Consider the following 14658-nt stretch of genomic DNA (forward strand, 5'->3'; position numbering starts at 1 on the left):
TCCTGAGTGAGTGACCACATCGGTTGGACCCTACACGACTGGAAAACTGTGGTCTGGTCAGTTGATTCAAAATGGTTCAAATGGCTCTGAGCACTATGGGACTTAACTTCTGAGGACATCAGTCCCCTAGAACTTAGAACTACTTAAACCTAACCAACCTAAGGACATCGCACACATCCACGCCCGAGGCAGGAGTCGAACCTGCGACCGGAGTGGTCGCGCGGTTCCAGACTGTAGCGGCTAGAACCGCTCGGTCACCACGGCCGGCCTGGTCAGTTGAGTCACGGTTTCAGTCGGTAAGAGCTGATGGACCCAAGTTGCCAGGAAGACACTGTGGAATCTCGTAGTGGCCCCATAATGGTATGCGCAATGTTTACATGTAATGGACATGGTCCTCTGGTCAAACTGAACCGATAATTGACAGGAAACGGTTATGTCCGCCTTTTTGGAGACCATTTGCTACCATTTATGGACATCATGTTCCCAGGAGAAGAGGGACGTTGCGCCATATCACTTCAGCGAATGATCTGACCCTTCAGATCGCCCGACGTGAATGCCATCGAATTTTCACGAGAATGATCGAGAGGTCAATTCGTTCACAACATTCTGCACCGACAACGCTTTTGCAATTATTGATGTCTGTAGAGGCAGCATGGCTCAGTATTTCTACAGGGGACGTCCAAAGACTTGTTGAGTCCATTCCACGTCGAGTTCTTGCACCATTACGGGCGAAAGGAGGTTGGACACGATACTGGGAGGTACCCCACGACTTCTGTCATCTCTGTGTATTTTATTAATTGAAGGGAGTAGAATTCAGATAGAAATGACTTCAAACGAGTTATGAACAACGCATGAGATGTGCCAGTTTGACACAGGACTGAGTGTTATCAGAAACTCTGAAAATCACTATGAAATTCCCAGACACTTTCCTAACCCTTTTCCTACTCATCAACAGCCACACATGCCTTCTCTGCTGTTAGCTCTTGGGCACTGAGACGGTACTTAATTCCAGACTTCAAAGTAGTCTTCTTAATGAAGATTTGCTGTTGAATCGTTTCCCTCACTTCGTTTTATATTACGATGTGACCATTTTTGTAACATGTGACACCATTTTTATATTTATTTATTGAACTACCTTTCGACAGTGATTATTATAATGGCCATTAGTTCCGTTTAGACTTTAGAAAGCGGCGGGGACGATCCGACTAAATCGCTCCTCTTCAATTCTAATACTCAGAGTTCACAAGCACTCGACATGTTGGGATGAAAAATTAGAATGGCTTCTGCGAAGAGGCAATTACTGTCCAGAGGGGGTAATTTTGTATTAACGGGAGCTGTAAACTGTTAAAAACAGGTTCGTCTAAGTTTTGGAGTGACACTGCAGCTAATCGATCAGTGAAATGAGTAGCTGTTCATTCGTAACGGGCAGCCGACGGCCGGGAAGCGATAAGCAGCCACCTAAGAATCCCGCCGCAGACAATCATTTCAAAAAACTGTGTTCTATAAAACTATAGCTCTGTAGTATAATCTATGTCCTTTGCTACTGATGTATTTCGCACCACAGGGACTAGATCGTTTCCGTGACTGTGCTGAATCATTGTAAAGGCTCGTTAGCGAATTGAAATGGCACTTGCATGCGTAAGTTATGGAAAGGTACAGAGGCAAACATTTTAAATGTTGCTGTAAGTGATTTGGTATATTAATTTTCACTCGTTTAGCTTGTGGAACGATAGTGAGAACTTAATGTGAATTTTAGTGTTCTATTGAAGTATTTCTAGACGTAGAATAAGCGGCGTACTTTTGTAAATAACAAAGCGTTGACTTTACACCAGACTTGGAACATTCAGTTTCGCCCTCAGTAATCTCTGTGTAGTCATATAAAGTAAAGTAGAGCTGGAACAATATCGTGAGAGAGTGGAAAACTTACAAGGATAGGTACATAGGCAACTATATAATGTGCAGTTCCTTTAAGCCGATGACACAAACTATGTGTGCCTAGGTTCCTTATGTGTCGACTGGTTGGTAAAACAACTTATCCCAAGTGAAGTTAGTGCACGGAAGAAGTGGGATGCCGCCACTTGGCTTAAATTGTGAAACGCAGCGGCAAGTGACTTAGATAACGAAAGAAATGAAACGGATGTGAGCTTGTAAACTTCTTGCTAGTATTTGTTATACGTATCGTGTTGATATTAATTAACCTTCAGCATTTAAGCCATTTAAAGACGAAACTGCATTTATTAAATGTACTATAATACGTGAAATCAATTTCGAAAATGTTACTCAAAAATTTCAAAGAGACGGCGCACGTGGCCAAATAACACAACTCTGTGTGGTTGGTAGAGGATGATGATGTTACTGGTCATGATTAAATGCCGCCGGCCGGAGTGGCCGAGTGGTTCTAGGCGCTATAGTCTGGAACAGCACTACAGCTACGGTCGCAGGTTCGAATCCTGCCTCGGGTATGGATGTGTGTGATGTCCTTAGGTTAGTTAGGTTTAAGTAGTTCTAAGTTCTAGGGGACTATTGGCCTTAGAAGTTCCATAGTCCTCAGAGCCATTTGAACCATTCGATTAAATGCCAATGAAAACTTCACGGTGCAATTATAGTAATTATGATACTATTACACATTATAAGAACTGCTTGTATGAAAACTGAGATTATATCAGATGTCCCGTCACTCATACATATATTTTCATAAACTCGAGATAGAAAAAGAGAAACGCTTTCGTAATGGCTGTAGAGGGAATGTGAAATACGTCCAATAATACATCGTTGAGTTTTATCCTTCGAAATAATGAATGTAATGGGTTATGACATATTTAGCAGCCTTAAAAGTTTTATTCAGACTCGTTCCGTACACATGGTTCCATACATACCTAGATGGCTATTTAACATTAACAGTTAACAAGCTGAATTGTTTAGACATTTACTTCTTTCTATTTAAATTACCGTTAGCAGATGTGTACGTGCTGCATCTCAACTCTTTATTTATATTACAGGACAAATTCTTACAGAATTCCTAGCACATTCTACATCCTCCTCCTCATCATCATCATTTAAGACTGATTACGCCTTTCAGCGTTAAATATGGAGAATAGTCCCTCTTATAAAATTCCTCCATGATCCCCTATTCAGTGCTAACATTGGTGCCTCTTCTGATGTTAAGCCTATTACTTCAAAGTCATTCTTAACCGAATCCAGGTATCTTCTTCTTGGTCTACCCCGACTCCTCCTACCCTCTACTGCTGAACCCATGACTATCTTGGCTAACCTTGCTTTTCTCATGTGTGTAACATGACCCCACCATCTAAGCCTGTTCGCCCTGACTGCTACATGTATAGAGTACATTCCCAGTTTTTCTTTAATTTCCTCATTGTTGACACCCTCCTGCCATTGTTCCCATCTACTAGTACCTGCAATTATCCTAGCTACATTCATATCCGTAACCTCAAACTTATGGATAAGGTATCCTGAATCCAACCAGTTTTCGCTCCCATACAACAAAGTTGGTCGAAAGATTGAACGGTGCACAGATAACTTAGTCTCGGTACTGACTTCCTTCTTGCAGAAGAGAGTAGATCGTAGCTGAGCGCTCACTGCATTAGCTTTGCTACACCTCGCTTCCAGTTCTTTCACTATGCTGCCATCCTGTCAGAACATGCATCCTAAGTACTTGAAACAGTCCACCTGTTTCAACTTTGTTCCTCCTATTTGCACTCAATTCGTTTATATCTCTTTCTCACTGACGTTACTTTTGTTTTGGTGACTCTAATCTTCATACCATTGTCCTTACATTTCTGATTTAGCTCTGAAATATTACTTTGCAAACTTTCAATCGAATCTGCCATCACAACTAAGTCATCCGCACATGCGCGACTGCTTATTTTGTGTTCACATATGTTAATCTCATCCAGTCAGTCTATTGTTTTCAACATATGATCCATAAATAATATGAACAACAGTGGAGACAGGTTGCAGCCTTGTCTTACCCCTGAATCTACTCTGAACCATGAACTCAATTTACCGTCAACTCTAACTGCTGCCGGACTATCTATTTAAAGACCTTTAATTGCTTGTACAAGTTTGCCTCCTATACCATAATCTCGTAGAACAACCAACAACTTCGTCCTAGGAACCCGATCATATGCCTTTTCTAGATCTATAAAGCATAGATACAACTCCCTGTTCCACTCATAACACTTCTCCATTATTTGCCAAAAGCTAAAGATCTGGTCCTGACAGCCTCTAAGAGGCCTAAAACCACACTGTATTTCATCCAACTGGTCTTCAACTAATACTCGCACTTTCTTTTCAACAATACCTTAGATTTTACCCTCAACGCTGATTAAAGAGATACCTCTGTAGTTGTTACAATCTTTTCTGTTTCCATGTTTAAAGATTGGTGTGGTTACTGCTTTCTTCCAGTCTGATGAAACCTGTCCTGACTTCCACTCCATTTCTATTATCCTGTGTAGCCAATTAAGACCTGAAATTCCACTGTATTTGATGAGTTCCGACTTAATTTCACCCACCCCAGCTGCTTTATTGCACTGCAATGTATTGACCATTTTCTCCACTTCCTCAAATGTAATCCTGTTTCCATCATCATTCCTATCCCATTGTACATCGAAATATGAAACAATACTGATCGTATTTTCACCCACATTGAGTAACTCCTGCAAATAATTCCTCAATCTGCCCAGGGCATCAACAGGACTCACCAGCAATTTTCCTGAACCGTCCTAAATACTTGTCATTCCCTTCTTACCTCCCTTTCGAAGACTGCTAATAACACTCCAGAATGGTTTTCCAGCAGGTTGACCCAAAGTCTCGAATCTGTTTCCAAAGTCTTCCCAAGATTTCTTTTTGGATGCTGCAATTATCTGTTTGGCTTTGTTTCTTTCTTCAACACAACTTTCTCTGTCTATCTAAGTTCTAGTATGTAGCCATTTTTGATACGCCTTCTTTTTCATTTTACAGGCTGCCTTGACTGTGTCATTCCACCAAGCTGTTTGCTTTATCCTACCTTTACACACTACTGTTCCAAGACATTCTTTAGCCACTTCCAGTACTGTGTCCCTGTGCCTTGTCCATTCCTTTTCCAATGAATGTAATTGACTACATTCAACTAACTGGTACCTTTCTGAGGTCACTGTTATGTACTTGTGTCTGATTTCCTTATCCTGAAGTTTCTCCACTCTTATCCTCCCACATATGGACCTGACCTCCTGCATTTTCGGCCTCACAATACCAATTTCACTGCAGATTAAATAGTGATCAGTGTCATCAAAGAATCCCCTGAATACACGTGTGTCCCTCACAGCCTTCCTGAATTCCTGATCTGTTATTATATAATCAATGACAGATCTGGTTCCCCTGCCTTCCCAAGTATACCGATGAATGTTCTTATGTTTAAAAGAGGAGTTTGTGATTACTAAGCCCATACTGGCACAGAAATCCAAGAGTTGTTTCCAGTTCCTGTTGGCCTCCATATCCTCTCCAAATTTACCCATAAACTTTTCATACCCTTCTGTTCGATTTCCAATCCTGGCATTAAAATCACCCATGAGCAGAACACTGTCCTTGTCCTTTACTCTAACAACTACATCACCGAGTGCGTTATAAAAACTAAGCATCTTATCTTGACCTGTCCTTTCACAATGTGAATATACTGACACAATCCTAATTTTCTTGCTAGACACTGTCAAATCTATCCACATCAGCTGTTAGTTTACATACCTTATTGCAACTACGCTGGGTTCCATTTCTTTCCTGATGTGTATTCTATCTCAGGTAAGATATTTATAAACGCTTTCGCTCTGAAGATAAACAGTAATTTTCTTGTCTTATAGTTTATGTAAGGGATAGGTATATGCAAAATCTATCGGAAGGTGTTGAATGTTGTTTTCTTAAGTACCTATCATGAGCCAGATAACAAATTAAATACCTAACCTAACCTAACTGAGTGACTGAATCTGCTTAGCGGCGAAAACTTAGTTAATAAACTGATCATTTACAGGCGCACAAAGCACCTGCTGGACACACACAAAATTTATATGATAAACGACTCAGGAAAACTGCGCTGTCTTACCACACGATAACATTACCGTACAGGCTGACAGCTGCAGAGTTGGCAGATATGCACATCCATGTGCGGTACCGTGTGATTCAGTGAACGAGTACACAACAAGGACGGAGTCTAATTGCAATAATATTTCACCTATATATTACAAAAGGCTTCTGTGGTAGGTGGTGTCTGCTGACCGCGTAATTCGTGTCAGTACATTCATTAATGAAGAGAAACTGTTAAACTCGAATAGCGAGAATAGTGCTTCAACCAAGCCTCAAGTTTTACGGGTTTTATGTGTGTGACAGCCAAAAGTTTTAATACTCTTAAGGGAATAGCAAGTGGATTTCTATCACCCACAGCAGTACCATATTTGGCGATCAGCACATTTCCCACAAAAAAAATTGAAAACTGCTCTTTTGATAATACAGACTAACGAAGACATGTTTACAAAAGAAAATACAATCAACAGAAGAGATATGAGTAATACCAGAAATCTACATCCAAAGAAATTCGAGAAAAAGGCCCAAATGGAAGGAATGGAACCAATGAGTTTTCTTTTGGACAACATGTACCGTTGTAACAAAATACAAATACAACTTTACAACAGCAAATTTAAACTGCGGAAATAAATACCACAGATTAAATAATTGAAATAATTTAAAAGTGCCTTAATAATTAGCTGGGAATAAGGAAAATTTAGAAAACATCTATACATTCTGAGTACATTCACTACTGGCCATTAAAATTCCTACACCATGAAGGTGACGTGCTACAGACGCGAAATTTCACCGACAGGAAGAAGATGCTGTGATATGCAAATGATTAGCTTTTCAGAACACTCACACAAGGTTGACGCCGGTGGCGACACCTACAACGTGCTGACATGAGGAACGTTTCCAACCGATTTCTCATACACAAACAGCAGTTGACAGGCGTTACCTGGTGAAACGTTGTTGTGATGCCTCGTGTAAGGAGGAGAAATGCGCACCATCGCGTTTCGACTTTGATAAAGGTCGGATTGTAGCCTATCGCGACTGCGGTTTTTCGTATCGCAACATTGCTGCTCGCGCTGCTCAAGATGCAATGACTGTTAGCAGAATATTGACTCGGTGGATTCAGGAGGGTAACACGGAAAGCCGTGCTGGATTCCAACGGCCTCGTATCACTAGCAGTCGAGATGACAGGTATGTTATCCGCATGGCTGTAACGGATCGTGCAGCCACGTCTCGATTCCTGAGTCAACAGTTGGGGACGTTTGCAAGACGACAACAATCTGCACGAACAGTTCGACGACGTTTGCAGCAGCATGGACTATCAGCTCGGAGACCATGGCTGCGGTTACCCTTGACACTGCATCACAGAGAGGAGCGCCTGCGATGGTGTACTCAACGACGGACCTGGGTGTACGAATGGTAAAACGTAATTTTTTAGGATGAGTCCAGGTTCCGTTTACAGCATCATGATGGTCGCATCCGTGTCTGACTACATCGTGGTGAACGCACAGTGGAAGCGTGTATTCGTCATCCCAATAATGGCGTATCACCCGGCGTAATGGTGTGGGGTGCCAATGGTTACACGTCTCGGTCACCTCGTGTTCGCATTGACGGCATTTTGAACAGTGGAGGTTACATTTCAGATGTGTTACTACCCGTGGCTCAACCCATCATTCGATCCCTGCGAAAGCCCTCATTTCAGCAGGATAATGCACGACCGCATGTTGCAGGTGCTTTATGGGCCTTTCTGGCTCGTCACAATACGCCAGTCACTACTCTTGATGAACTGTGGTCTGCCAGCCGCGGTGGTCTCGCGGTTCTAGGCGCGCAGTCCGGAACCGTGCGACTGCTACGGTCGCAGGTTCGAATCCTGCCTCGGGCATGGATGTGTGTGATGTCCTTAGGTTAGTTAGGTTTAAGTAGTTCTAAGTTCTAGGGGACTAATGACCGCAGCAGTTGAGTCCCATAGTGCTCAGAGCCATTTCAACCAACTGTGGTATCGTGTTGAGGCTACATGGGCAGCTGTACATGTACACGCCATCCAAGCTCTGTTTGACCTAATGCTCAGGCGTATCAAGGGGGTTATTACGGCCAGAGGTGGCTGTTCTGCGGACTGATTTCTCAGGATCTATACAACCAAATCGCGTGAAAATGTAATAAAGTGTCAGTTCTTGTATAATATATTTCTCCAATGAATACCAGTTTATCACCTGTATTTATTCTTGGTGTAGCAATTTTAATGGCCAGTAGTGTGTAAGGCTAAAGATATCAGCATGATTCCATTACACGATTTAAAATTCAGCTAAGAATTTTAAAACTTCTTTTTCTTCAACAGGAAAACATTACAGCTCTGAAATTTTGAGTGAGATTCACTTACCCTTTCTTCTTCTGTAAGATATAAGAGAATGTGGTATTTGTTACATAAGATTACCGTATATACGGAGTAAAAGATCACAACAACAATTCTTTGCACCACTGCTGGTCTCCCAAGATTTGCAAAGGCCCAGACTTATTTTAAGACTAAAAGAAAACACAATTAACGTGAATACGCAGATCAAATACTTAGCTAAAATTCCACATTTAATGAACCTTTGCTGTAGAGACCACAACTTAGAAGCATTAGGCTACAGTTACAATATGAGGATTCCTTGCCACCATTACACACAACGGCTGACACTTTCATCGTGTGGGTTGTCGCTCTCTGTCCAGATATGAAGCAGCCGGGGTGGGGTACCCGACCGATCGCTGAGGAAGGCAGTGGTGGTTACGCACTTGGCTGCAATGCCTGTGCAGACCAAACACGCGACCAACCATAATTTACCAGGTCCTTTGAATAACCAGTAACCTTCAAATAAATATGACTGGCGCACCTGAAGTACAGACAGACTTACTAGAAGTAAAATGTCACGCACCCAACCTCAGGCATTCAGTAACAGATTTCAAAATTTTGACTACGAAAAATTAACCAAATAATTCGCAAGAAGCGAAAATATAGATCTCATAGCAACTGTGCATTTACAGTGTCACTGAAACAATACTTCGTGCATAATGCTTACACACTACCTAACAAGGATGCCAAACAAATCGCCCCGCGTAAAACTGCATCTTGAAGTTATCAACATAAAATAACAATATCTCTTAAACATTTTTCGCCTGAATAGCACAGCAAAGCATGGATGGTGGATCAAAATAAGTGCCTATGTTAGTAATTAGGAATTGAAAGCAACTTCGTAAAACCTTAACTTACAGTCTGACCGGCCCCCACCAGTACACATAGGCAAAATAACACGTCCAGAACCAACACAGCTGCATGCTGACTCAGCGCACACTAAGTCTTGCTGGAGCTCCAAGAGCAACTCTAAAGCAAACTAAAATGAAACATCAGGTGAAGCAGGACATACAATTTGCATCCGGGTACACTGTTCCTCATGTACAGCAAAAGATCCTTTAAAAGACACTACACCCAAGCAATAACACACCAAACATATATTTATAAATACAATGGAGAGCTAAAGAAACTGGTACATCTGTCTAATATCGTGTACGGCCATCGAAAGCACGCAGAAATGCCGCAAGAAGGCTTGCCATGGACTTGATTAATGTCTGAATTATTACTAATGGGGACTGACACCATGAATCCGGCAGGACTGTCCGTAAATCCGTAAGGGCAGGAGGGGGTGGAGATCTCTTCTGAACAGCACGTTGCAACGCATCTACATCTACATCTACATGGCCACACTGCAAATCACGATTAAGTACCTGGCAGAGGGTTCATCGAAACACCTTCACAGTTTTCTATTATTCCAATCCCGTATAGCGCGCGGAAAGAACGAACACTTACATCTTTCCGCACGAGCGTTCATTTCTCTTATTTTATAGTGGTGATCGTTCCTAAGCAGGTCGGTGTCAACAAAATATTTTCGAATTCGGAGGAGAAAGTTGGTTATTGGAACTGCGTAAAGAGGTCCCGTCGCAACGATAAACGCCTTTGGTTTAATGATGTCCACTTCAAATTCTGTATTATTTCAGTAGCACTCTCTCCCCTATTTCGCGATAATACATAAATGCTAACCTTCTTTGAACTTTTTCGCTGTACTCCGTTAATCCAACCTGGTAAGGATCCCACACCGCGCAGCAGTATTCTAAAACAGGACGGTCAAGCGTATTGTAGCCAAGTATGCTCAATAATGTTCATGTCTGCCGAGGCTGGTGGCTAGCGGAAGCGTTAAAAGTCAGAAGAGTGTCCCTGCATTCACTCTGTAGCAATTCTGGACGTGTGGGGTGTCACATTGACCTGCTGTAATTGCCCAAGTCCGTCGGAAAGAACAATGGACATGAGTGGATGCACGTGATCAGACAGGATGCTCACGTACGTGTCAGCTGTCACAGTCGTATCTAGCCGTATCAGGGGTCCCATATCACTCCAACTGCACACGCCACATACCGTTACAGAACCTCCACCAGCTTGAACAGTCCCCTGCTGACATGCAGTATCCGTTGATTCATAAGGTTGTGTCCATACCTGTACACTTCCATCCGCTCGATACAATCAGAAACGATACTCGTCCTACCAGGCAACATGTTTCCAGTCATCAACAGCCCAATTTCGGTGTTGACGGGCCCAGGCAGTCATCAAGGATACACGAGTGGGCCTGCGGCTCCGAAAGCCCGTATCGATGATGATTCGTTGAATGGTTCGCCGGCTGACGATTTCTGGTGGCCAAGCATTGAAATCAGCAGCCTGCATAAGTGTTGCATTTCTGTTTCGTTGAACGATTCTCTTCAGTCATCGTAGGTCCCTTTCTTGTAGTATCTTTTTCCGTCGGCAGTGATGTCGAAGATTTCTTGTTTTAGCGGATTCCTGATATTCATGGTACACTCGTGAAATTGTCGTACGGGAAGATCCCCACTTCATCGCTAACCCGACGAATCTGTCCCATAGCTCGTGCGCCAACTACAACACCATGTTCAAACTTACTTAAATCCCAATAACCTGCCATGGTAGCAGCAGTAACCGATCTAACAACGGCACCAGACCCTTGTTGTCTGCCGGCCGGAGTGGCCGAGCGGTTCTGGGTGCTACAGTCTGGAACCGCGTGACAGCTACGGTCGCAGGTTCGAATCCTGCCTGTGGCATGGATGTGTGTGATGTCCTTAGGTTAGTTAGGTTTAAGTAGTTCTAAGTTATAGGGGACTGATGCCCTCAGAAGTTAAGTCCCATAGAGATCAGAGCCATTTTTGAACTTGTTGTTTTATTTAGGCGTTGCCGACCGCAGCGCCGTATTCTGCCTGTTCACATATCTCTGTATTTGAATACGCTTGCCTGTACCAGATTCTTTGGCGCTTCAGTGTATATCGGAGAGCAAACCCCTCACAGCAACATATAGGTCATCTTCTTTCTTACACAACCAGCAAATCATCTTTCCGCCAGATGTGACTACAAATTATGGAATAAGAGACGTTTAATACCTCCGTTTCCATATAGTAGAAATGATCACTAACAAGTCTGCGCAAAACGACCAATGCAACGTGCGACAAATCCACTGTAGCGAGATAAAGACCGCGACCACCAGTCCACTGGCAGTCCCCGGCAAAACACAGCTGAAATACCCGCACTGCACGGACGAATACGCGTCTTCCCCGGCTGCCTTGTGTGGACTTTACTCCACTCCACCGATTGCCGTCTACCTTTCTCTCCGCGACAGCCACCTCCCTTCGGCCGAGCGTCACCTAGCTTCCTCGTCCCACAGTTGCGCGAAGATTATCCTTTTCGCGGAAATCGACTCGAAACCAGTCGCCACGGCTCAATCAGTGCAATATTGAGGATTCGATCGTGAATTTACTGTCTGGAGAACTATGAATTGGTTGTGGCGTTCCAGATCCACGGCCGGGTCGTCCTCTGGACATGAGACCACTAGGATCGTATGAATAGAATAATTTAATGGAGACGCCAGGTTAGTATTTGCCTTGCTTTGGTAGCTAGACTCATCGAATGTGGCTAGATCTCCCCGAAAATCACAAGACTGTGTGTGCGTTGTACTACTGTCATAGAGAATTTCGCATCACAATAGCCAAATTTTTCAACTGCTAATATCACCAAATAGTCGCGCATATTTGATAGCGGGCAATGGACTCTCACGAATTGTCAGATAATCTATACTGCCTTAGTTCAAGTAAGATTTACACGACTTACTAAATGCATCTCAAGTATTCTCTATATTACAGGAACGATAATTCGAATTCTTTTATTAATAAGTTGGTGAATCATTAGTTATTACTATTCTACGTTGCTGTGTAAGTGTGTACTACTATTAGTAGAATGAAGTCGTTTGTTTATTTTCCTTTCATAAACAGGAAATTGCTTCCACAAAAAGCTTCGGAAGAATCCATTAACGTGGTTTTTTAATGGCTTCTCCGATAGTCCTCTCATAAAACAGCAGTAGTTCGCAGAATGAAATGACAGTTCAATGATTTTGGGATTATCAGGCATATGATCTGTTGTAGTCACATAATCACGCCATGATTTATTACACTGCTTTATTACATTTACCTTCGTTCTCCTGTTAATGTCTTGATGGATTTACCGTGACAGGTCACAGTCTCGTCTTGGATCACTCTTGTCTCTGTGTAGAATGCAAATATTCTGTAAATCTGTTTCACAACAAGGAATATCTTGACTGTTTACCGAAAAAAAGCAAGGACTCCTTACGTTATTGAGGCACTTAGTTTAAGTGTGACCTACCATGTTTCAGTTGACTGTGTCCCGAGAAAGATATGCAGGATGGTTATAATTCCACTTTCGCCTCTTGAGCCAGTGCACGCGAAACCTATGTGTATAGGGTGAATGTAAGTATTGAGAGACTAACGCTTGATGATAAAGCTAGCAGGAAGATATTTGAAGATCAGGCTGCACTGGAGAAAGTTCGTATAGCCTGCAGCAATAAGATGGGTGCTTTTGATTTAAATCCACAGAGGGCGTCTGGTGTACCTTGGCGTAAATATACTAGAAGGAATAGGTTAAGTTTGTAAAGTATTCTAAGCCGGAACAGAGTGCTGATATAACGAAAGTGAAATCCTGGACAGATCTAGAAAAAGAGTGTAAGTTTACAAATCGACTTTTTCAAGGTACTAACCCATTTTATATTGGACTACAGATTGCTGGTGAAGAACCTGAGAAGAATGATAATGTTCAGAGTGAAGTAAAATATGTTACATTTATTGTATGAAATAGAGGTTATATGACATTTTATAAGAGGAAAGGTAATGTAACGTTCTGAATAAAGGTATTTTTTTACAGCTAATGTCTGCGTTGGAGTTTTTTTATGCCAACTGGGACCATATCGGAATTACCCGGGCGATCTACGCCTCTCCTTCTTTGTTCCTAATAGTCAGCAGAGGATTGACGAACTTGCTATTACATTTTAATTAATTATTCAACAGCTGTTGTAGTGTTGGAAGAATTGTGGCATTATAAGCCTATTTTGGATGATTTAGTGCGTCAGTTTAGGGACGCGTCTCGAGAATATGTATTTATGCCAAATGCTATAAGATGTGCCAACATGTACTTTGATTTTAGGGAAGGTCGTTATAGGCCACTGTGGTACAATTATTATGGGTACCGTATGGGTACCTATTGTGTACATAGTTCTGCGTAGTCAGCGCGGACACAACTTTCCCAATAGAGAGCGCCCCGCTAAGCACAACAGCGCAGGCGCAGCGCTCGTCCGTCTCCGCACTACGAGATGGCGCTGTCTTAGAGACAGACCAAATTCTGGTTCCGCCGATCCGCGTATTAATATGTAACGCAGCCAATGAGATTGCTGATAACGTAGAACCTTTTCTCCTCGCGGATCACACTCGCGCAGTGATACCTGAACGCTCGAGGTATTATAACGAGTGTACAGACCTCCGATTAGTCAGCCTGCAGTAGTCCGCATTAGTCTGCATTAGTCTGGATTTGTCTGTATCAGTCTATAGTCAAGTTTCAGTCTGCGCCTAGTAAGATTATCATATCCCTGTACATAGCCATGAAGAGAAATGACTAGACATTTTGTCAAGTAATAGAGATATGTGAGAATAAGATTAACGTACCAAGACCAAAGGAACTTCAGATTGTCAATTGTAAATAGCATCCAGAATCAAGTAATTTCTATGCTTTTTATTATTTTAATAAATGTGTGTGAAAATTAATCAAGTTCTGTTTAAAGTTGGTCCCCGTCAATCTGCTACTCTAAGCGTGCAAGTGGCATTTCTATCGTCTGACCTAACGGCAGAAGATAAACACGCCACAATAAGAGCACGATACATATTGCTGACACTCGCCTACTTCGTTAGAGCGACAAGTCAAAGAATCTGATGGTGTGTGTACCGAAGGTCTTACAGTACGCACACCACAGTACCCACATTTTAGGAATGATGTTCAGACTAAGCGATGCAGGGTTTACGTTGTTGGTAGTGTTAGAATATGGCTTGAAAGTAAATCGAAGGAAAACTAAAGTAATGAGAAGTAGCATAAACGAGAACATAAGGAATCACGATTAGTGATAACGAAGGCGAAGAAATTAAGGAATTCTGCTACTTAGGCCGCAAAATAAC

This window comes from Schistocerca americana, chromosome 1 (genome assembly GCF_021461395.2).
Source record: "Schistocerca americana isolate TAMUIC-IGC-003095 chromosome 1, iqSchAmer2.1, whole genome shotgun sequence".
In the NCBI taxonomy this organism is placed as follows: Eukaryota; Metazoa; Arthropoda; class Insecta; order Orthoptera; family Acrididae; genus Schistocerca; species Schistocerca americana.